Source organism: Populus alba, chromosome 12 (genome assembly GCF_005239225.2).
Source record: "Populus alba chromosome 12, ASM523922v2, whole genome shotgun sequence".
Lineage (NCBI taxonomy): Eukaryota > Viridiplantae > Streptophyta > Magnoliopsida > Malpighiales > Salicaceae > Populus > Populus alba.
The window spans coordinates 7,227,974-7,253,602 of record NC_133295.1 but is presented as its reverse complement, the minus strand read 5'-3'; the positions used below and the strand labels follow the sequence as shown (position 1 = coordinate 7,253,602).

General features: G+C 33.1%; 1 pseudogene; it reads right to left on the bottom strand.

Annotated features, from left to right (window-relative positions):
* Positions 1-2,654: 2,654 nt before the first annotated feature.
* LOC140954368 (uncharacterized) overlaps positions 2,655-25,629 on the bottom strand; it is a 48,088-nt pseudogene continuing 25,113 nt past the window's right edge.

Genomic DNA, 25,629 nt, shown 5'->3' with positions numbered 1-25,629 from the left:
CTAATGTGCTTTGCCTTATTCCGTGATTAGTCACAACGGGAAAAAAATCTATTTTTTTTTTAAGCTTTGGCTTAAATATCATGTTTTTGACCGAAACGCAAAAGTAGATTGAAGCTTATTGTGAATTAATTTTATAAGACCAGCTCTAACTCAAGTGCTAAAGGAAGAGTCAAAAATTAAAAAACAAAAATAATATTTTCATGCTCTAATAGAAAAGATAAACAAAATGTTATTTTAGCATTGCTCTTGTAAAAATATTATTTCTATACTTCATGTCAAAACATTAAAATACTATTTATTGAAATAGTTTTTTTTTTCACTAGATTTTTTTCCTTTAGATTTTTTAGCAAGTTCACCTAAGTTGACCCAGATTAAATTTTTTTATTGATTTTTTAAATTTCATCCTATAATATTAGGCTAATTAGAATCGTTTAGGTTGTTTTTAGACCCGTCAAGTCAACCGGGACATGTCGTGTTATTAAAATAGTTGTATCAAATATATTGAAATATAATTGACTCTTCCAAATGGCCTTTTACCATTAGAGTGCGTATAAGCAAACAAGAAAAAAAAATCATATACTATAAGATTTTACAGTTTTACTGACGGATCAAATCCGTTGGTATGAGATTCAGACTTCGTTGGTAATTTTTTTACCTACTAAATCACTGACGGAACATGTTCATTAGCATGTCTTTCATCAGTAATCCCACATTTCGTCCCTAAGTCTGTCGGAAAAAAATTACTGATTGTTTTACAAACGAAAAATGCGCACAAAAATAAAACTTTTCGCTAGAAATATATCGACGGATATATTATGTCGGTGATAGTGGCATATCTAGTCAATATTTTTCCACTCTTGGTACAATGCTAACGAACTCGATCCATCTATGAAGACGTCGATGATTGTGGTATTTTCAGTAAATATTTTTCAACTCTCAGTAAAATATTGACGAATATTATCCGTTTATAATCCGTCGGTAGAGTTTTTTAAAAAAAATTAAAAAATTATTTAGAATAAATAATATAAAATTATATAAATTAATAGTAAAAAAACCAATTATGCAAACAAAATTTTATTAAACATAAAAAAAAAGTTAAAAAATATTCATTACAAATTTAATATGTTTCCAAAAATATATTAAACTAGAACAATGGCGTAGTTGGAGGAGGAGGCTGGTTGTTTCCGGGGCCATGCGGCCAAAAAGAGGGCGCATATATATCACCCCTCTGTGATGTAATGTTCATGACCATTTGACGAAGTTGTTCATAATTCGTCGAGAGTTGCTCGTATTTTTCAGTAAGATGAGTCGTGTGTTGTTTCAAGGCCAAGATCTCCTCATATTGGATGCTCGATACTGATTAGAAGCTTCCAATGATTGAGACACTATGAGTCGTCTGCAAGTTATCAATTGTAGTGTTGGACAGCCCATGCACCTGATTTTTTTATCATGTCCACCAGACGATCCTACCTTCATCCACAAATCTGGATCGAAATTCGGATGGGTCGAAGGATCGTCCCCATATCTCTCCCTCAACCAGCTATTATAGGTCTCCTGAAAATAAAATAAAAAATCATCATATTCAATTCAATAAAAATAATAACTTATGAAATAAAATGGTTGAACGAACATACCACAAAGTGTTGATCGTGGTTGTCAACGAACTATTGCTCCCTACTTTGGCAGTCTTCACTCCACATGTGCGTCTCTACAAGTAGCTCCATTGGGCTCGACTTACGTCCAAGAGACGTAGCCTGTAAGAAAAAAAAAATTAAGTAACAACAAATTAATTAATGATATATTTCATTTAAATTAATCTGACCATTTATTTCGCATGTGTAGTAAACAAAACGGAGTTGTTAGTGTGCGTTGTCACCGAAACATGAATTTGCTGGTTCTGGTTGCCAGCACCGGACTGTGAGCGTTGTGTGAACCGCTCAGATGTCACATGCTCATTATGTTGCGGCCATATATCTCCCGGGATGTATAGCGATTTGAAATCCCTCCAAACCCCTACGTTGTTCCAGCCTTAGAGACCGTTATCTCTCATTTTTTTTTTTTTTTTTTGCCATTCTTTGTGCTATATACCAAAAATCACGCAACCTACTCCTATAGTGAAAAATTAGATTTTAAAACAAAAAAGTTTTTTTAAAAATATTGTATTGTTTTTTATGTTACTTAGTTGCCGCGTGATTTCTCTACACCCTCCTCACCACATTGTCAAATGCATTATCCCAGTCGAATTTGTGTTGTGTATAAATAATTTATTTAAAATAAAAATAATAATTTATTTACAATTATAATAATAATTTATTAAAAATAAGCTAGAAATTAGAAATTAACACCAACCTCAAAATTGTCAAACCATGCATCGATATAAGGTGTCCATTTAGTATGTCTGGAAACTTGACCCTATTGAAATAATGGAATCTCCATCGAGGATTAAACGTCGATGATATTACTTGAGCAACCTCAATGTTTGTGAACCTAAAAAAAAATTAAATTAATGAAATATTGATTAGTTGTTCATAAATTATGTTATAATTAAAAAAACTAAAACTTAAATAAACTTACATTGAAAGGTCATCTTTCCAATGTGCCTCATACTTGCGGGTGAATTGATTTCGTTGTGAAGGCACACTATCTCTGTGCTATTAAACCGCGTTAGAAGAGGCAACATCGCGTGTCGGCGCAGGTGCCTCTTCTTGATCGACACATATTGACATGTCATCCTCACTGCTAGAAGAACTAATTGTAACCATATGTAAGCGACGAGCTGTTGATTTCGTTATACACATCTACACAATTTTATACGAATAATTACATAATTAAAGTTGATTACTAAAAAAAATTCAACAGCACCTCCCCTATACTGGAGATTGGCCAAAGTTTTAAAACCTGCAAATATTGACAATGACCATAACCAATTGACCTCATTCAAAAATCTTATATATAACCTAACATTTATACAAATAACAATTAAAATCAATGGAAATAATTAAACACATTGTAATAGCCCGACCCAACATGTCGTATATTGTCTGTTTTGGGCCTTACTACCATCACAGTTTTGTACTTGGTGACGCGAGCACACTTCTGAGCCTGACGCCCTAAAATACGTATAACATATTAGCAACCAGCACTACTAATAAGGCTAGCTACCAAACCCTCACCCATCGATGTGGGATATTACAATCCACCCCCCTTAAAGAGCTCGAAGACCCCATTAGCACAACCAGACAGTCAATGAGGTTGGCTTTGATACCAAATATAACAACCCAGCCCAACATATCATATATTGTTCGCTTTGGGCCTTACCGCTCTCACGGTTTTGTTCTTGGTGATGCGAGCCCACTTATAAGCCTAATGCCCCAAAACGCGTACAAGATGTTAGTAACCAACACTACTAATAAGACCAGCTACCAAACCCTTACCCACTGACGTGGGATATTACAATGCACCCTCTTTAAGGAGCTTGACGACCTCGTCGGCACAACCGAACAGCTAGTGAGGTCGGCTCTAATACCAAATGTAACAGTCCGACCCAATATGTCTTATATTGTCTGCTTTGGGCTTTATTGCCCTCATAGTTTTATTCTTGGTGATGTGAGCTCACTTCTGAGCCTGACGCCCTAAAACACGTACAACATGTTAGTAACCAACACTACTAATAAGGCCAGCTACCAAACCCTCACTCGCCAATGTGGGATATTATAGCTTTTCTATTTTAAGTTTGTGATGTTGATCTTTTAAGTTTATTGATCTTATATGGTATTATTCAATTTGAATTGATTTTCTTTCAATTTCATGACCGGTTATGGCCAAGGTTAATGATGGATATGTATTCTCTAGGATATAAAAAAAACAATTTCATGCTATTATAATAGCGTTCCATTGGTTTTAATGTGTGACCAAATATTATTTATGTGAGGGTGCTACATAGAAGATATGATATATATGGCTACAAATATGGAACTACAACCCAAAAGAATGGTAGTTCACACTGTAAGTTCAAAATTTGAGTTTTTTTTTCATCACCGATGTTTAATTGGATGAAGGATAAGATTGTCCAAACTAAGCCAATTGTGAGTAATAAAACTGAGATAACTAAGGTTAAGAAATAAGTCTTCATCGATAGTAAAGGTAAATCTAATTGTCAACATTTTTTAATCATAATATTAAATTTGTTTTATTCTTTAGGAATAGTGATACAGTTCAAGAAAAGGGTTGAACAAGGAAATTCGGATTCTAGCATAATTGTCTACTGTCCAGTTTTACAATAACAATCATAATTCTCAATTCAATCATTGGATTTAGTTCAAAATTTACACAGAGTTTCTCGAAATATTGTTCTATGTTGGGGTAAATTTTAGGTCATTCAGATTTCAGGAAGGCTTTGCGATATACGTCATAACAGGATGTGCAAAGTTTATTAATTACTTTCTTTTGACTTGTGGACTTCTTATTCGGCAAAGATCATTTTCCTATAAGGCTGAGGTATCATTTTCCTATGAATAAACTTGTGTTTTGTGTGATGCAACAATTTATTTTATTAGGATAAAGAATGAATTGACTTATCAAGGTATAATTGACCTTGTGTTATCTTCATTATACTTCTCATTCGTGAATTAGTATTTGTTGGGCAAAGGTTTTTTATTTCAATAGTACTGACAAATTTCTATTATATCAGACTCTTATCTTACCTAATTTCTTTGCTTTACAGGAGTTATATCATCTACATTGTGGGTTACTTGACCACGTGATCAAGAGGTTCACATCATTTGGTATTAGAACTTGACTTAATTAATCAAGTTATATCCTTTTATTAATTTCATTTTTTTTTATCTTGTTCTACGTTAAATCTACTTGTTTCTAACCTTCCTTTTGTTTCGAGTTAGTTTTCTCTAGTCCTTATTGTCTTTTTTTTTTCTATCTAGTTTGAAAACTTAGAGTAAGAAAAAAAATACAAAGGGAGTATTACAATGAAGAGGAGGTATCTAAAAGAAAGGTGGTATCAAAAGGGAGAGGAAGAAATATATTGGTGTTTTTGATGAAAAATGGAAAGATCTATCCCAAAAATTTTGGGTTCTAATGAATGAATTTGATAAATTAAACGCATTATTCTATGAATGACAAGCTTCAGAGAGAGAAGAGCAACGCCACTAAAAGGATGAAAGATGTAAGATAAGAGCTACTACTTTTATACAAAATTATTGGAGGTGAGTATTAGCAAGAAAAAAGCTCTAATAGCTTAAATAAGAGGCTTGTGAAACATCTATTATACCTATTGGTGATTCTAGGATGAATCATCTTGAAGAGAGAGGGAATGATATGATCCAAGAAAGGGTTAAAGAATAAAATTCAGATTCTAGTGTAATTGTGCCTTTGTCCAGTTTTACAGCAACAATCATAATTCTAAATCCAATCATTGGATCGGGTTGAAAATTTACCTAGAGTTTCTAGGAATATTGTTCTATATTAGTGTAAATTTAAGGTCAATAAGATTTGGTGAAGGCCTATCAATTTACATCAGAACATGATGCATAAATTTTGTTATGTACTTTCTTTTGACTTGTAGTCTTTCTATTTAGCAAAGATTTTTTTTCTACAAGGATGTGACATCTTGTTTTTGGATTTATGAAATAAACTTGTGTTTTGTGTAATACAACACACTTTGTTTGCTGAGAAAAAGAATGAATTGACTTATCAAGGTATAACTGACCTTGTAGCATTTTCATTAAACTTCTCATTCGTGAATTGGTATTCGTTGGGTAAAGGTTTTTTTTATTCCAATAGTGTTAGTACCTTGAGATAAGTTTTCATTGTCTCACACTCCTATCAAACCTGATGTTTTGGCTTTTTAAGGGTTGTATCATCTTTGTTGTGCATTGCTTGACCATGTGATCAAGAGATTCACATAAGGTCACATAGCTTTTCAATAAAATAATAATAATAAAAACTATGATCTTGCATATCTATTGGGAGGTGGAAACCAAAAATGATAGCGATGATGAGAAAAAGCTACCATTTAAGGATACTAGTGATGACGAGGTAAAGAATCTGATTGAGGGTGAATCATTTGTGGTTAGGCTTTTATTAAGTGTTTAAGTAAAAAAAAGATAATATAGAACAATAAAAAGATCATATTTTCCATACAAGATGCAACATCAGTAATATGGTATATATGATTATGGAGGAGGGAGTTGTGTTAATGTAAGTAGTACTACTCTTGTGTAAAAGTTAAATTTACCTACTATAAAACATCATAGGCCATATAAGTTATAGTGGTTGAATGAGTGTGGGGGGAGTAAAGGTGAATAAATAGATTTTGGTCTCATTTTTTATTTTGAGGTACAGTGATATAGTTTTGTGTGATGTTATTCTTATACATGCAATACATTTATTTTTGGGGAGACAATAATAGTTTGATAAAAAGGTTGGACATGATGGGTTTAAGAATAAATATTCATTTATAAAGATGGAAAATCTACCATTTTTATATTGTTATCACTAAAACAAGTTTATGAGGATCAAATGACATTGAAAAGAGAGAGTAAAGTTGAAGGGAGTGAAAATGGTGTTTTGACCAAATACTTTGACATGAGAGAAAAATCAAATTATTAAGAGGAGAGAAAAGTCAGATTCAGCCAAGAGAGCGGAAAATAGAGAGTTGGCAATGACAAGAGAAAAAAAATGAGAAAAAGAGAAAATGGAGTCTTAAGAGAAAAACAAGGAAACAAATGAGTTTTTATGTAAAAGATAGTAAGGTCAAGAGGCTTTTTTATATTAGCCATCATATGTTTGTACTTTTTTTTTACAAAGAGAAATGTTTTAATACCAACAATCTTAATCCTTCTATTTCTAGTGTTGTTGTTTATTTATTTTAAGAATTTAAGGATGTGTTTCCCGAAGATGTTCCTAATGAGTTGCCACAAAAGAAATAAAATATCAAATTGATCTTGTACATAGAGTTGTGATTCCTAATTGTTTAGCCTATATAAGTAATTCCTAAAAAGACAAAGAAGCATCAAAGGCAAGTTGAGGAGCTGGTGGCTAAAGGGTACATAAAGAAGAGCATGAGTGCATGTGCAGTTCAATGTTACTTATGCCATAAAAGGATTGATATTGAAGGATATTTGTTGATTATCAGGCTATCAACAACATTACAGTAAAGTATATATTTTTTATTCTTAGGCTCTTAACACGACAAAAAGATTGATGTCTTCTCCCAAGTGTAGGAGTGTCGAAGTAATAAATAACCCGACAAGACCGGGGTCGAACCACAGGAAGGTTAACTATAATAATAATGATGATGATGATGATGATGATGATGATGATGAGAAGAAGAAGAAGAAGAAGATGTTAAAGAGGACTTTGAGATGTTTGATTAATGTGAGGATTAAACAATGATAAAAACAAATGTCAAGGTTAGAGGATCCACTAGTAGTATTTCAAACAAGTATAGTATAAACTCTTATTATTCAACTGGAAACCACACACAAAGGAGGTTCCAATCAAATGATTTGTTAACATGATTATATTAATTATCTTATTTAAATAACACCAAACTTTTAAATATTGTCAGAAATTCATGATGCTAACTTATGTTAACAACAAATAAAGTTCCTTTTATAGCATAGGTGTAGGTTATACCATACGGTTGGGCTATAAGAGTGCTAAGTATTTGTTGTACCAAGTGTTATACAACATAAATCTAAATTAACCATTTAACAAGCAAGGTATTAGGAATTAGTAAGATAAAAAGATAAAACATGTTAATATTAACACTATACTTATTCTTACACCATTAGTGTAACCTTTTCACCTTGACATAATAAACTTAGCTAAACATAATAAAGAAGAGAAACATAAATAAACAACATACGAATATAAGTATAGTAAAGGAAATGAAAAGCATAAACAAGAGATTATGAAAAATATAACATGAAATAAAACTTAAACATTACAAAAATATAAAGAAAGAAATAAAGAGCATGATCTTGATCTGAACAAGCAAGATACCTAAATTCATGGCAAATGCCTCGTTTTATAGGTCAAAATTTGAAACTATTGATTTGATGACTAATTGTTGAGTGGGTGGCCAACTCTTGACTTGGTGAAAATTCTTATCTTCTTGTCAGAACAAAACGTCATTGCTAACATCATAATTGGAACCAACTATACTCATGAAAGTTCTAGGAAATTGTCTTATCTTTTTAGGAAAAAAAATTGAGTTCATTTCGACTTTTAGAACTCGAGATATGGGTTGAACATTGAACAGTATCTGGGCTATAGGACAGATTCGGACTTCTCCGTTGTTGCTATAATTTGGACTTGAAAATGGCTTTTTAAAATCTTGGACTCCCATAAAAGTTATAGGCCTATGTCATACATTTCCATCCATATAAAGCAGACCTAAATCTGAGATCTACAACTCCAGATATGACCCAATTACCGAATAGTATTCTAGTTTGGACTGCACCAACATCTCTTTTCTAAGTTTGACTCTCTCTTTGTCCTTTCAATTTCAGTATTTAAACTCATCAATCAATCCTTTCATTTTATGTGATAGGCTTGCATTTAAGATGAACATTTACCATAAATTAAAGGTATCTTATATTATTAGATATGTTATTATAAAACATGCTTTAATTGAGTTATTGATACTTCAAGTGCAAAATAATGATATAAAACCTTGATAAAAATACACTATTAAGTACTAATCAGCTGTGTGACATATTAGATGAATTACATGGTTCGTATGTTTTTACAAAAATTGATTTGAAAACTGGATATCATCAAATTAGAATGGAAATAAATGATGAATGCAAAATTGCTTTTAAGACTAAATTTGGTTTGTATGAATTGTTAGTCATGACATTTGATCTTACCAATGCATCGAGTACACTTATAAGATTGGTGAATCATGAATTTTGTGCATTTATAGGCATGCAGGTATATGATAGTCTATTTTGATGATATATTGGTTTACAATAAAAACTTAAATAAACATGCTAACCATTTGTGTTTTGTGCTTAATGTTTTGAGAAATGAAAAATTGTATACCAATTTAAATAATTATACTTTTTGCATGGATAAAGTTATTTTTCATAGCCTTGTTAGTGCAAAATGTATAGAAATGGTGAAGAAACTTCATGAGTGTTTGGTGACACATAAAAAGAAAGAATGACCAAAATGAATCTAAAGCTAACAAAGGTCATAGGTACTTGGTTTCTGAACCTGGTGATTAGGTTTAGCTGCATATAAGGAAGGAAAGATTTTCATCCTATAGGAGATCTAAGTTGCATCCTAGAAGGAATGACTCATTTTAAGTTCATAAATAGGTCAGCAATAATTAATATAAGTTGGATCTTCGAGTTAAGTATAACATTAGTACTATATTTAATGTTTCTAATCCTTTCTTTTTAATACAGGTGATAGATTCAAGATCAAATCCTTTTGAGGAGAAGGTGGGTGAAGAGAATTAACAAATAACACCACAAAATCCATTACATATATTGATTGTTCTAATTACAAGGGCAAGATCCAAAAGCAAATAGGCATTCAATGAGTTGATTCAAGACATTTTGGCCGAGTAAGATTAAAAACTCCCTTCTAAAATGGCATCAAGCATGAAGTTGAGTTTAAAGGATGATTAAGCTTTGACCAATGTGATCCAAATAAGAGATGAAGTTGTTTAGCATATTTTAGAGCTTTACCACATATCTTTCTGTTAATGGTGATAACTTTCTATTCAACTAATGGATTGGGCTAAAATCTTTCTAGAAGATTTTAAAGGCTCTATATCCTTTATGGTATGAATTTTATTGTGATCAGACATCATAAATGCCTTTTGATGAGGCCTATAAGTTATTATATGGATTGGACTTTATTTATTAAGATTTTAGCTTTGTTATTTTATTTTAAAAGTACTTTTAAATGCATTTATATTTAGGTTTTAATTTCTTTCTAATATTCCAATAGGGTTTATCTTGTTAAACTATAAATACTTTAATTTTGTTTATAAGTTAGGAATATGGTTTAAAAGTTTTGATGAGTTTCTAACCGGTGGTCTATCTATAGCTTGAGGTGAAGATTTATTAATGTGAATAAATTTGGCTTTTCGAATTTATTATGGGCTCATGTGTCCAAATGAATTCTTATAGAGAGGATCCATGTAGAAGCCCTAACAACATTCACCTATAATGGAAGGCAAAATGGTTTTTCACAACTCGTGTGTTGTGATGAAAAGCTCTCCCAATTAAAATTGATGGATATTTAGAATAATTACAAGAATTTTCCGGTCAACTCCTAATATTTAAATACAAGCTGACTTGTAGGTCCAATATTTATACTAAAATATTGACCATTAGTTCTCATGAATTTAGATTTTATGAGTTATTGAAATATTGACCAAATTCTTATGAATTTAGTAAATTGTTTATTAAATAAAAAATGCATATTAAAAAAATTAAAACATGCTATGTATTTTAATTTTTAAACAAGATATGATTTTTTTTATATTTTTAAGAGATTTGACGTATGTTATTTAAAATAAAATTTTATTTTTAAAAGAAAGATTTTTTTTAATTATTATTATATATATTTTTATTTTTTTAGCTTGTAATTAAGAGAAAGGTACAACAGACTCTAATGCAATGTAATAATCCAAACCTGACTTTAAAACCCATAAACTCATTAGCCCAAAAAATCGCAAATATCATATTTGATCCAAAAACAAAAAAAAACCATCCCGTGTAATCTTGGATTATAGGATATGTTTAAACATAAACATAGCCCAAGCACACATCTTTACATTGAAGTCCAATTTACAGACCCACAACGCAGACCCACAACTCAGCCTAAAAGGGAAAAATAGCCCCAAAAAATGATTGGGCCCGACCTCCTTTTGTTCTTTCACAAGCTTGGCCCAAAAACATTATCTACTTGAAATGCATGTTATTTGGCATCAAAATGATAAACAACAGTTATTTTGCCAAGAAATTACATGCACAACATGCCTTTTTCTAGTTACAATCTTTATTCTTATATTAACATACCATTTCTAGTTTCATGCAGCAATCGGAACTAATCCTAAAAGAGCATATAACTTAAGGAAGTAGAAGAGAAACCTTACCTGGCGTCGGTCTGGTGTTGAAGCCAACCCGTCAGAGTGTTATTGAGCTGGTTAAACCCTTGCTGCCTGCGAGAGTTTGCTGCTACTCAGGAGACTCTACTCATGATTGAAGCTACTGAAGTGGCCGAGGAAAACAACCACTGCTACTTGAGAAGACGAGAGATAAGTTACAGGAAGGAGAAACTGCCATGGCTTGCTGTTGTTGTTGGAAAGGTGGTTGCCATGGCTGACTGAGGCTCACGGCGGACAGAGATGGCCGAGGCTGAGCTGCTGCTAATCCTGACCGAGTTGTGGATGAGACTCTCAGCTAGAAGCAAAGTTGTTGATGCTTGAGGATGGACTCCTACTGCTGTTGGCGTGAATGAAGCTCATGGTTGACAGAGGTTGCTTGCTGCTGAAGGAGGATAATGGTTGTGCTGGTGCAGAGCTGCTCTTCTATGAAGATTTAAATGAAACCACGAGCAGTTGGGGAAGATGTCAGTTGCTACACTGATGAGAGGGATCCGTTGCAGATCCGGCTGCAACGCTACACTTTGTTGCTCTTTCAAACAAATGTTGCAGGAGGATGCGTTTCACGACTGAGGTCACGGTGGTTGTGCTGGTATATGAACAAGCCGTTGTTGCTGGAGAATAAGAAGTCACAGTTGGCCAGGAGAGAAGAGTGATTAATTTATCTCTTGCTCTCATGGGGTTTGTGTGTTTTTAGGAGGTCAAGGAAACCTTTTCTGTGTTTTTGTTTGTTTCTTTCCTTCTCGTGTGAGTGTGCTGGTGGGTAGGAGAATGTTTTATGTTATGTGATTTTGTATGCTCTAATTAATTCTCTTTAAAATCCATTCTTCTTGTGAAATTCTCTCCTCAAATCTCAACCTCGCTTTTTGTGTGTGGTATAATCATATATTTATAAATAACTAAATTTATTATTTTTAATTATTTGGTCTTCAAAGTAAACTTGATGAACATGAAACTTAAAAATAATTTAGCCCCTCAACTTTTATCTATTTACTTTTAGTTTTCTTTTCCACTTTGATTTTTTTTATGTTTTGATTTTTTTGAAAAAAGATAACATCAACTTCGACTTAAAAAAAAGTGTTAACAACCAAACACATATAAAGAAAAGTCATTGCAAGTGATGCAAAGACGTCAAGAACATATTTTGTTTTTGAATTTTTATCGTTTTTTTTTTGTTTTTTTCAAAATTGTTTCAAGAATAGGGTAAAAAATTAGATAGCAACATGATGAATTAAACCTAAAATCAAATATTATACATTGCAAAATTATCATATGACAATTTAGTCAGCAAAACATCATTAAATCTTTGAACATTTTCAACACATGTTAATACACCTTCCATCATATAAGAACATTTTTATTAATTTTATAGTCAGCCTTTAATATTCATTCCTCTTAGATGTTTAATCATCTAATGAATTTGTTCTTTTAATCATTATTTGAACTCCATTGGGTAAACCAAATTAATCCCACTGGATCCATTATATTGATGCCTTTATGTTTAATCAAGTGACTAACCATTATTTTACATACAATATATACATCTTCCTTTCTTATAATTTTTTTCACACCAAAACTTAGTAAATGTCACCAATCCTTTAACACTCATAATCACCCATAAGTTAGGTCAATCATATATGCCATTACCATTTACCCGGTATCATTAGCATCTACTTTCTTGATACTAATCAATATATGCCGATACCATTATTCTATTATCATTTGCATTCACTTTCTAGATACTAATAAAACACACACACACACACACACTAATACCATTTAACCTGGTATCATTAGCATCCACTTTCTGGATACTAATTGACACGACCAAAAGCTTGATGTCTTCTCCCAAGTGCAGGAGTGTCGAAGTAATAAATAACCCGGCAAGACCGGGGTCGAACCACAGAGAGGTTAATTGTATAAATTATAAATAACAACGCAACAATAACATTAATAACGATAATAATAACAATAGTAGTACTAGTAATAGTAATAATAATAATAATACTCAGTACGTGGCGTTGTTATACCTGAGAATGATCTAAAAGATCGGGTCACAGGTTTCCAGCCTATATATTGAGTTTATGAACAGATAATAATAATAATAATAATAATAATAATAATAATAATAATAATAATAATAAGAACAACAACAACAACAACAACAACAACAATAATAAAGAAGAGAAGGAATAAATTAATAAGAACTTTGAGTTGAAAGATTAATGTAAGGATTAAACAACGATAAAAATAAATGTCAAGGTTAGAGGATCCACTAATGGTACTTCAAACAAGTATAGTATAAACTCTTATTACTCAATTGGAAACCACACATAAAGGAGGTTCCAATCAGATTATAGATTGTTAACATGATTACATTAGTTATCTTATTCGAATAAAGCTAATACTTGTAAATGTTGGCAGACATTCATGATTATACTTTTTTATTAATAGCTCATTATAAATTGTTAACATGATCATATTAATTATCTTATTTAAGTAACACAAAATTTTTAAATATTGTCGGAATTCATGATGCTAACTTATGTTAACAACAAATCAAGTTCCTTTCATAGTACAGGTGTAGGTTATATCAATAACTCCTTAACTAAAACATGTTTTATAATAATAAGTTTGATACTAAAAGATACCTTAATTTATGGTAAATGTTCACCTTAAATGCAGGCCTATCACATAAATAAAAGGATTGATTGATGAGTTTAAGTATTGAAAGTGAAAGGACAAAGAGATGGCCAAACTTAGAAAAGAGATGCCGGTGCAGTCCAAACCAGAACATTGCTCGGTAATTGGATCATATCTGGAGCTCTAGATCTCGGATTTAGGTCCATTTTATATGGATGGAAAGGTAAGACAAAGGCCTACAACTTTCATGCGGAGCCCAAGATTTAAAAAGGCCGTTTTGAAGTCTAAACTGAAGGAACAACGAAGAAGTCCGAAGCTGTCCTGCAGCCCAAACACTATTTAGTGTTCAGCCCATATCTTGAGTTCTAGAAGTCCAAATGACCTCATCTTTTTTTTGTTGGAAAGCTGAGACAATTTCCTAGAACATTCCTAAGGATTCTGGGCAAATTATGATGTTAGCAATGACGTCTTGTTGAGACAAGAAGATAAGGATTGTCACCAAGTCAAGATGTGGCCACCCACTCATCAATTAATTAACAAATCAATAGTTCCAAATTTTGGCCTATAAAAGGAGGCACTTACCATGTATTGAGGCATCTTGGTTTCCAGATCAAGATCATGCTCTTGCTTTCTTTCTTTGTATTGCTTATGTTTTGCTTTCATTAATCTCAAATTTATGCACTTCATTTCCTTTCCTTTACTTAGTTAACTTCTTTCTCATTTATGTTCTTATCTTGTTCATTTATGTTTCTTTCTTTTATTATGTTTAGCTAAGTTAATTATGTCAAGGTGAAAAAGGTACACTAATGGTGTAAGAATAAGTATAATATAAACTTAACATGGACCTTAACGTTGGATACTAACATGTTTTATATTTGTTATCTTGTTCACTTTTAATACTTTACTTGTTAAATGGTTAATCTAGATTTATGTTGTATAACACTTGGTACAACAAATACTTGGTACTTTTATAGCCCATACTGTATGGTATAACCGACAGTATGAAAGGAACTTGATTTGTTGTTAACATAAGTTAACAACATGAATTCCGACAATATTTAAAAATTTTGTGTTACTTAAATAAGATAATTAATATGATCATGTTAACAATTTATAATGAGCTATTAATAAAAAATCATCCGATTAGAACCTCCTTTGTGTGTGGTTTCCAGTTGAGTAATAAAAAGAGTTTATATTACATTTATTTTTAATACCATTAGTGGATCCTCTAACCTTGATATTTATTTTTATCATTGTTTAATCTTCACATTAAACTTACATCTCAAAGTCCTCTTTAACTTATTATTATTATTATTATTATTTGTAATTTATATAGTTAACCTCCTTGTGGTTCGACCTCGGTCTTGTCGGGTTATTTATTACTTCGACAATCCTGCACTTGGAAGAAGACATCAATCTTTTGGTCGTGTCACTAACATTCATATCTACAACTTTCATGAAGAAACAAGCCTAAAATGCCATATTTTTCAAGTTTTTATTTCATCTTAAAGCCAGGGCAAAAAATTGTCTAAATTTCTACTACATAAGAAAAAAAGTTTGACAAGTGACACGACCAAAAGCTTGATGTCTTCTTCCAAGTGTAGGAGTGTCGAAGTAATAAATAACCCGGCAAGACCGGGGTCGAACCACAAAGAGGTTAATTGTATAAATTATAAATAACAATAGAACAACAATAACAACAATAATAACAATAATAGTAATAGTAATAATAATAATAATAACAATTAGTAGTAATACTAATAATAATTATAATAGTAATAATAATACTAGTAGTAGTACTAATATTAATAATAGTAATAGTAATAATAAAGAGAGCTTTGAGATGTAAAAAAGATGTAAGGATTAAACAATGATAAAAATAAATGTCAAGGTTAGAGGATCCACTAATGGTACTTCAAACAAGTATAGTATAAACTATTATTACTCAATTGGAAACCACACATAAAGGAGGTTCCAATCAGATTATAAATTGTTAACATGATTACATTAGTTATCTTATTCGAATAAAGATAATACTTGTAAATGTTGGCAGGCATTCATGATTATAACTTATGTTAACAACAAATCAAGTTTCTTTCATAGCTCAGGTGTCGGTTATACCATACAGTATGGGCTATGAAAGTGCCAAGTATTTGTTATGCCAAGTGTTATACAACATAAATCTAGATTAACCATTTAACAAGCAAAGTATTAAAAGTGAACAAGATAACAAATATAAAACATGTTAGTATCCAATGTTAAGGTCCATGTTAAGTTTATATTATACTTATTCTTACACCATTAGTGTACCCTTTTCACCTTGACATAATTAACTTAGCTAAACATAATAAAAGAAAGAAACATGAATGAACAAGACAAGAACATAAATGAGAAAGAAGTTAACTAAGTAAAGGAAATGAAATGAAGTTCATAAACTTGATATTAATGAAAGCAAAACATAAGCAATACAAAGAGAGAAAGCAAGAGCATGATCTTGATCTGGAAACCAAGATGCCTCAATACATGGTAAATGCCTCCTTTTATAGGCTAAAATTTGAAACTATTGATTTGTTGACTAATTGATGAGTGGGTGGCCACATCTTGACTTGGTGACAATCCTTATCTTCTTGTCTGAACAAGACATCATTGCTAACATCATAATTTGCAAAGAATCCTCAGGAATGTTCTAGGAAATTTTCTCAGCTTTCCAACAAAAAACAAAAGAGGTCATTTGGACTTATAGAACTCAAGATATGGGCTGGACATTAAACAGTGTCTGGGCTGCAGGACAGCTTCAGACTTCTTCGTTGTTCCTACAATTTGAACTTCAAAAAAGCCTTTTTAAATCTTGGGCTCCTCATGAAAGTTGTAGGCCTATGTTTTACCTTTCCATCCATATAAAAAGGACCTAAATTCGAGATCTAGAGCTCCAGATATGATCCAATTACCGAGCAATGTTCCGGTTTGAACTGCACCAACATCTCTTTTCTAAGTTTAGCCATCTCTTTGTCCTTTCACTTTCAATACTTAAACTCATCAATCAATCCTTTCATTTATGTGATAGGCCTGCATTTAAGATGAGCATTTACCATAAATTAAGGTATCTTATAGTATCAAACTTGTTATTATAAAACATGCTTTAGTTAAGGAGTTATTGATAGTTCAAGTGCAAAATGATGATATAAAACCTTGATAAACATGCACTTTTAAGTACTAATCACTAATCAACTTGCTAAACCTTACCTTTACTAGTGTAACTCCACTGGCATCGTTAGGCTTCATGGCTGGAGTTAGTCATCCAATCCATATGTCTGACAATACCAACTAGTGCTATCAACTCCTCTCTTGTTCCGGGAGATTAACCATTTCAATCAATCATATCACTGACAATGCCAACAAAACCTATTGGTATTACACTATCAGAAATTCGCTTAATAACAACGGATTTATCGACGGAATATTTCTATTGGCAATTTGAGGTCAAAATTACCGACATACATTTTTCGTTCATAATTCGGTCGGTAACTACCGACAGACATACACCTTTTTTTTTTTTTTAATCCTGAACTTTCCGTCCGTAATTCGGTCGGTAACTACCGATGGAATAGAAGGTCTATTCCATCGGTAGTTACCGACCGAATTACGGAGGGAAAGTTCAGGATTAAAAAAAAAAGGCGGGTGGCTGACGTGAATGTTTTGGTAGGGAGGTTTTTTTTTTATGGACGCAAAAGGACGGGCCCGTACAGTGACGTGACTGGTTCACCGTTAAACTTACCGACGGGATCACCGATGGATTTGAAATGACTGATCCGTACGGTGACGTGTCTATTTTACCGACAGAAACACCGACGGATATTTCCGTCGGTGTATCCACCAGAAAAAGTTAATATAATTCCCTGCTGCCAACCCTCTCCTCCCCTATTTCTCCTTCTTCTTCCTAATCCCAACTCTCCCCATCTGCAATCAGCCAACACCCAAGCAAAAATCTCCCTTATCTTAGCACAACAAGTTATATTTCTTGAAGTTTCGTGGTCACAACATCCGTGTTTTGATTTTCTGATGGATTTTATTAATTTTTGTAAGTAATTCTCGTTTTTTAAATTTTAACATTTAAATGTCAATTTAATTTGTTGTTTTTCTTAGTATATGTATGTTTTTAGTAGATGTACATGTTTTATTGTTATTTCTGAAAGAAATTAACTTGTAGTATATGAATGTATAATTTTATACATATTATGGTTTGTTTTAGTTTTTGCAATTAGATTGTGTTTGTTTGTAAATCGTTTAAACTTTATGAAATTACCGAATTACATGTGCTGTTTTAAAATAATGAATAGCTTGGTTAATGGGTTCGTTTTAAGTTTTATCAATGGTATTGCGGTGTGGTAATTTTCGTAAATTTATATATATTAATTTGTACGTATGGACGTTAAATAAATTATCATAATGAATATTTAATATTTATGAGAAGTTGTGATTGGTTCGTTGGATAATCTCGAGGTAAAGTAATATTTTTGCAAGTTTATTTACCTAACTTAGTTAATTAATACATGATGTCATCATAATTTTATAGAGGTTCGATATATATAAGTCATGGATGATCGTTCATGGATGTATCGAGATTCATCCCAAAGATTGCGGAGGATGGATTATTGTAACGGGGTTCAGGGTTTTATTAATTTCACAACATCTATTCCCAGAAATTTTACTAGAGGCGGTATAAGGTGTCCATGCATGAAGTGTCAAAATAAAAAGTATTTGCATCCAGATGTTGTAATGATGCATCTTCTACATAAAGGGTTTATGAAGAATTACCAGTGTTGGTATGCACATGGAGAAGTATTTGTTAGTAAGAGGAGAATGAGAGAAACGGTGGTTGGGTCAACTTCTAGTGCTAGCAACGTGCATGAAACGACAAATGACAACACTAATCCTTACAGAAATATGGTTATGGATGCAATGAGAATAAATCAAGGTAATGTCAGTCAATGTCCAATTGTAGAAGAAGAACCTAATGCAGATGCAGCTAGGTTTTTTGATTTATTGAAAGATTTTGATGAACCATTATGGGATGGCTGCACAAACCACAGTAAATTATCGGTCGTGGCACAGGTGTTCACCATCAAGTCAGATCACGGGCTGAGTGAGGCCGGGTATGACAAAATTATTGAATGGGCAAGAAGCATTTTACCTGAAGGGAACAGGCTGAAAGAGAACTTCTATGCTGCGAAGTCTATGATGAAACCCCTTGGTTTAGGATACCAAAAAATTGACATGTGCCCTAACTTCTGCATGTTATGCTACCTTGAAAATGCTGAGATGACCAAGTGCATGACATGCAGGCATTCCCGTTATAAACCCATAACTGGCATGGAAAAGACTCTAGTGGCCTATAAAAAACTTAGATACTTCCCGATCACACATAGAGTGTAGAGGTTATTCATGTCACCAAGGACTGCTGAGCACATGGCATGGCACCAAGCACATGATGCGATTGATGGTGTGATGGTGCATCCTTCTGATGGCAAAGCGTGGAAACGCTTTAACAGTGTGCATCCTGACTTTTCAGCTGAATCAAGGAATGTGCGTCTTGGGTTATGTACAAATGGATTCAACCTATTTGGGTCATTTGCTACTCCTTATTCTTGTTGATCGGTTATACTCACAATTTATAACTTGCCACCGGGAATGTGTATGAGGCCGGAGTTCATGTTTTTATCTACTGTTATACCCGGCCTAAGCAGCCCGGGCAGAATATAGATATTTGTCTTCGGTCGTTGATTGATGAGTTGGCGCAGTTGTGGTCCTTCGGAGCTCTGACTTATGATATATCGAGGAAATAAAATTTCCTTATGAGGGCGGCTTTGATATGGACTATCATTGATTTTCCAGCTTATGGAATGCTTTCTGGTTGGAGCATGCATGGGAAACTCGCATGTCCATACTGCATGGAAAACAACAAGGCATTCACGCTAGCAAACGGAGGTAAAGCTTCTTTTTTTGACTGTCACTGTCGCTTCTTGCCACTTAATCATAGGTATAGAAAGAACAGAAAAGATTTCTTTGTTGGTAGAGTTGAAAAAGATGTTGCATCCCCGCATCTTTCTGGTGAAGAATTGCATGATGTTGTATCCGAGTACGGTAACATTGTGTTTGGCCTTCAATCAGGTAAACAAAAGTTTCCTGGTTTTGGTTTGACCTATAATTGGGTAAAGTGAAGTATCTTTTGGGAGCTTCCTTATTGGAAGACCAATCTGCTCCGCCATAACCTTGACGTCATGCACATTGAAAAGAACGTGTTTGAGAACATTTTCAACACCGTCATGGATGTGAAGGGGAAGACAAAGGACAACATCAAGGCTAGATTGGATATAACTTTATACTGTAACCGTAAAAATATGGAGTTGGTTTATGATGAGTCACGAGTCGCAAAACCAAGGGCAAGCTTCATGTTAGAGAAAAACGCACAACTGCTAGTCTACAAATGGCTTAAGAGTCTGCATTTTCCGGATGGACATGCATCGAACATATCAAGGCTAGTTAATATAGAAGACTGCAGATTGTATGGAATGAAGAGTCATGATTGCCACGTGTTTATGCAAACACTCATCCCATTAGCTTTTCGTGATTTGTTGCCAAATGAAATATGGGATGCACTGACGGAGATCAGTCATTTCTGCAGAGATATATGCTCCAGCAAGTTGAATGTTGAGCACATTGCGAGGCTTCAAACGAATATCATCGAGACACTATGCAAACTTGAGATCAAGGTTGTCAAAAACGCTTTTTTGACACGACACAGAACATTCAATTTAAACTCGACTCGTAAACTCGAATCGTAAAATCGTAAAATCAGAAATAAATTTTTTTAACTAAAATTGTAAAATCGGAAGTAAAATATTTTAAACAATACAAATGTCCAAACATATTAAAATACATAATTGAAATAAAACTAAAATAAACAATACAAATGCCTCCACTAATAATTTTCTGACAAAACTTGCACTGCACTTTTCTTGAATTCTTGTCAACATCTATGCCATATTGCCATCCCATGTCAAGTCTATTGCCACTTGTATTTTTTTTAGAAGCCATGTATCCTACAGTTCAATACATTATTCACAATGAGAAAGCTACGGGTATGCTGCAAACTTTGTAGCAATCACAATTCACAGTGTCATTTCGCAGAATGACACAAACAGAATGCAATTAGTGACAACCATTCAACCAAAACAGCCTTGGTGTCAATCACAAATTCACAATGAGAAAGCTACAGCCTACGGGTATGCTGTAAACTTTATAGCAATCACAATTCACACTGTCATTTCGCAGAATGACACAAACATAATGCACTTTATGCAGATTATAAAATGAGCTTTAATATCACAAAGGCACAACGCCTCCTTTTCTGTTGGGAATTAAGCTTTCAATGCCTTTTATGCAGTTCAAGCTTCACAAAATGGCAATAAATTCAATGATCACAAGATGGGTATCAGGAATGGGGAGAATCACAGAAATCAAAAGCACGGTTATTCATCAAGCCCGGTGATCAAGTCACAGCAAAGCAAGCAACATCAAATAGAAAAAAATTCACACTTCACACTTCACAAATTCACACTTCACAGTTCACAGATTGCAGAACTTCAGCATGCCCAATTGCCCATTGTCCAGATCAAACCAAAAAAAATTCCCCCGACAGAAGCAAACCACTTAATTAAGCAAGATCACAGCATACCCAAACAATTTTTTGTCTCTAATCACTTAATTAGACAGAAAAAAAAACAAAGCTTGGGATTGAGAATCATTGCTTACCTTCGTCTGGGACTCTGGACGACGTCTACGACTTTGGACGATGGAGGCAAGGAGAGTGTGAGACAAGGAGTCAGGGACGATGATGAAGTCACAGACTCACAGGTGAGGAGTCTAGGGGACCATGGGGTGACCTTGAGACAGTGACGAACCGACAAAGTCGCAGGACTCAGGAGGGTGGTCGCCTGGTCGGGGACTTGGGTGGGAACTGGGAATTGGGAAAGAAAATAGATTAGTTAGTGTTATTGCCTTAAATTCCTAATGCCCTGAGCGGCTGAGCCCCTGAGTTAAAATCTGTTTCATTTCTAATTTTCCATTCACGCCGCGTGACATTGCATCTAACTCGTGGAATCGTAACGTTTTTAACGATTTTGTGCGATTTTACGGTTTTGTGCGAGTTTGACCTGGTTTTGTGCGAGTTTGACCATTTTTGAGTTTTGCTTCCGGTTCAACACGTTTTGCTGGTTTTAACTCGTAAAATTGTACGATTTTACGAGTTAAAACGTGTTTTTAACAATAATGCTTGAGATGATATTCCCTCCATCATTTTTTGACTCAATGGAGCATCTCCCTATACATCTACTGTTCCAGGCAAAAGCTGGAGCACCGGTCCAGTATAGATGGATGTACCCATTCGAACAGTTAGATATTACAGTTGCAATGTAATTCATATATAAAAGTATTTTCTATGTTTCTCTTAATTGAAAATACTTGAATTGTAATGCAATGCAGGTACTTGTTTAATCTCAAGAAAAAGGTTAAGAACAAGGCGTATGTTGAGGCTTCGATATGTGAGGCCTATATTGTTGAGGAGATCTTAACATTTATCTCGTACTATTTCAAACCTCATCTGAGAATAAGAATCAATCGCGTTCCATGGCATGATGATGGCAGTGAAGTGCCTTCCAATGGGAACTTGTCAATATTCTCCAATACTGGACGACCCACACCTAAAAATGCCGTAAGAGGAAGATATTTGTCGGAAATAGAATTCAAACAAGCACACAACTACGTTCTATTTAGCTGTGATGAGCTGAGACCGTTTATTCAGTAAGTTTATTTATGTGTAATACTAATTAAACTTTGTCAGTAATATACTATTAATTATATATTATAATATCATACACTCATTATCACTTGCAGGCAGCATCAATAATATTTGCTCTCCAATAACTCACAGCTGACCGAATCCCAGATATTTCAATTACAAGATGAACAATTCGCCACGTGGTTCAAAACACATGTAAGAACTATTACAAACACATTCTAACTGCAAAATTACTGTACGTATGTATGTCATAATGAGATTCAAGTTCATTTACTGTTTATTGATGTACATAAAATATATACAAGGTTTATCAAATGGGAAGGAGTGCGCCTAAGTCATTGTCTTCACTAAGCCTCGTGCCTGCAAGAAAAGTTAAGTGCCACAACGGGTATTTTGTCAATGAATATGTATTCTATACTGAAGAATACGGGCAAGGAAGAAAGACATACAACTGCGGTGTTTGTGTTAAGGGATCCACTAGTAGTGAGTTAGAAGTTGACTACTATGATAGATTAGAAGAGGTCGTCGAACTGCAATATCATAGCGAGCAGAATAAAGTGTTTTTATTCAAATGCTATTGGTATGACACGACTGATAGAGGAATCAGAGTTGATCCGCACTATGGTCTAGTTGAAATCAACTCAAAAGGTAGACACCGCAACATAAACGATGTCTTTGTTTTCGCAAAGCAATGTCAACAAGTTTATTACACATACACCCTTTCATTTAGAAAGGATCGATCAAGAGTTGATTGGTTGTCCATTGTAAAAACGAAACCACGGGGTCGTGTCGAGGTTGTTTAGGATGAGAACAAAGACACAAGTAGTGTGCGAGATGAAGTCTTTCAAGTTAGTGGGTTGGTTGAACCATATCGAGTTGCTCCTTCGATTGAATTGGAAGAAAATTCAAATTTTCATGTTTCCGATGATATTCTTGTTAATGTTGACGTAGAGGAGTTGAACGTTGTTTTGAGCTCTAGTGGACAAGCAAATGTCGATGAAGAAGATGATATCCATATTAAAGAATACGATGAAGATGATGACTATTCAATTGATGACGAAGAAGAAGAAAATTCTAACTAACTATCAAAACGAAGCCCTGTGTAAAACCCTTTTGTTCATGTAATTTACATCATGGATGATATATTTTGTAACACGAAATATTTTCCAGCTTATTGTATTTTAAGCATTGTTGCTATTGTTTTGTGCGATGAACAGTTTATTATTCAAGTTTTTGTGGGAAGGTAAATAAGAAATACAAACACAACATTTCTTGTACATTGAACAATCACTAACGTCAATACCGACGGAACACCGTCTGTTGGCATCTCATAGAGAGTTTGAAAATAATTATAGAAACATGCCACAATCACCGACGTCCATACCGACGGACCACCGTCCATCGGCATCTCACAGAGAGTTCAAAAATAATTACAGCAAAATGCCACAATCACCGACGTCCATATCGACGGAACACCGTCTGTCGGCATCTCACAGAGAGTTTGAAAATAATTACAGCAAAATGCCACAATCACCGACGGTAATACCGATGGACCACCGTCCGTCGGCATCTCATAGAGAGTTCGAAAATAATTAAGCAAAATGCCACAATCACCGATGGCAATACCGACGGACATATTCCGTCGGTAATTTGTCGGTGGGACACAAATACCGATGAAAATACCGACGGAATGTGCGAATTCCAAAGGGTGCACATTAAATGCATCTCTGACTAGGTGTTATTCCCAACAGAATTACCGAAAGACCTCGAAAATATGGAGCGTAATTAAAAATTTCGATGCGAAATTCAAAAATCACCGACGGATTTTTGATCTGTTACCGACGAATTTAAATAAAATAATAATAATTTTTTATTTTCGTCAGTGAATCCGTCGGTTAAACCGCCTTATATATTGCAGCACCCGCCCCTTCGGTTCATTTTTTCTTCTCCTCCGTTTTTCACCTCAAAATTTTGATTTTTTTCCTCTCTTCATTCCTTCAAGCCTTTCACCTAGAATCTCTTGCAAGATTTGTTGTTGTGAATCTTCATCACATTAAAAGATATGTGTTTTCTTCTATTTTATTTTATTTTATTTTATTTTTAGTTATTTTTATTTTTGTTGTTTTGGTGTATTTTTTTGGAGTGTAGATAAAGTTTTGAATTCAGCACATTATTAAGGTATGTATATTTCTTTCCTAAAGTCTATAATTTTTTTTTTGAATTTTTTCAATATTTTTTATTGTTGTGTTGGCATAATTGTTATTAGTTAATTTGTTGAATATTTGTTGTTAATGTTGAATTTAACTTAGAATTAGTAATTGAATATGTTAGAATATTTAGTAATTTTACTCTATTATTGCATGATTTGTGTTTAATTATTTCCATTTATTTTAATCGTTAGTCTATAATTTTTTTTTTAATTTATTGAATATATTTTATTGTTGTGTTGCCATAATTATTGATTAATTTGTTGAATTAATATTGTTAATGTTGAATTTACCTTATAATTAGTAATTAAATATGTTGGAATAATTGGTAATTTTACTCTATTATTGCATGATTTGTGTTTAATTATTTCCATTTATTTTAATTGTTAGTCTATAATTTTTTTTTTAATTTATTGAATATATTTTATTGTTGTGTTGCCATAATTATTGATTAATTTGTTTAATTAATATTGTTAAATGTTGAATTTACCTTAGAATTAATAATTAAATATGTTTGAATAATTAGTAATTTTACTCTATCATTGCATGATTTGTGTAATTTTTTCCATTGATTGTAATTGTTAGTCTATAATTCTTTTTTAGTTTATTGAATATATTTTATTGTTGTCTTGACATAATTATTGATTAATTTGTTGAATTGATATTGTTAATGTTGAATTTACTTTAGAATTAGTAATTAAATATGTTGGAATAATTAGTATAGATTGGGTCAATTGGTTGTGGCTATTGTGAATATTTGCAGGTTTGTGGATTTG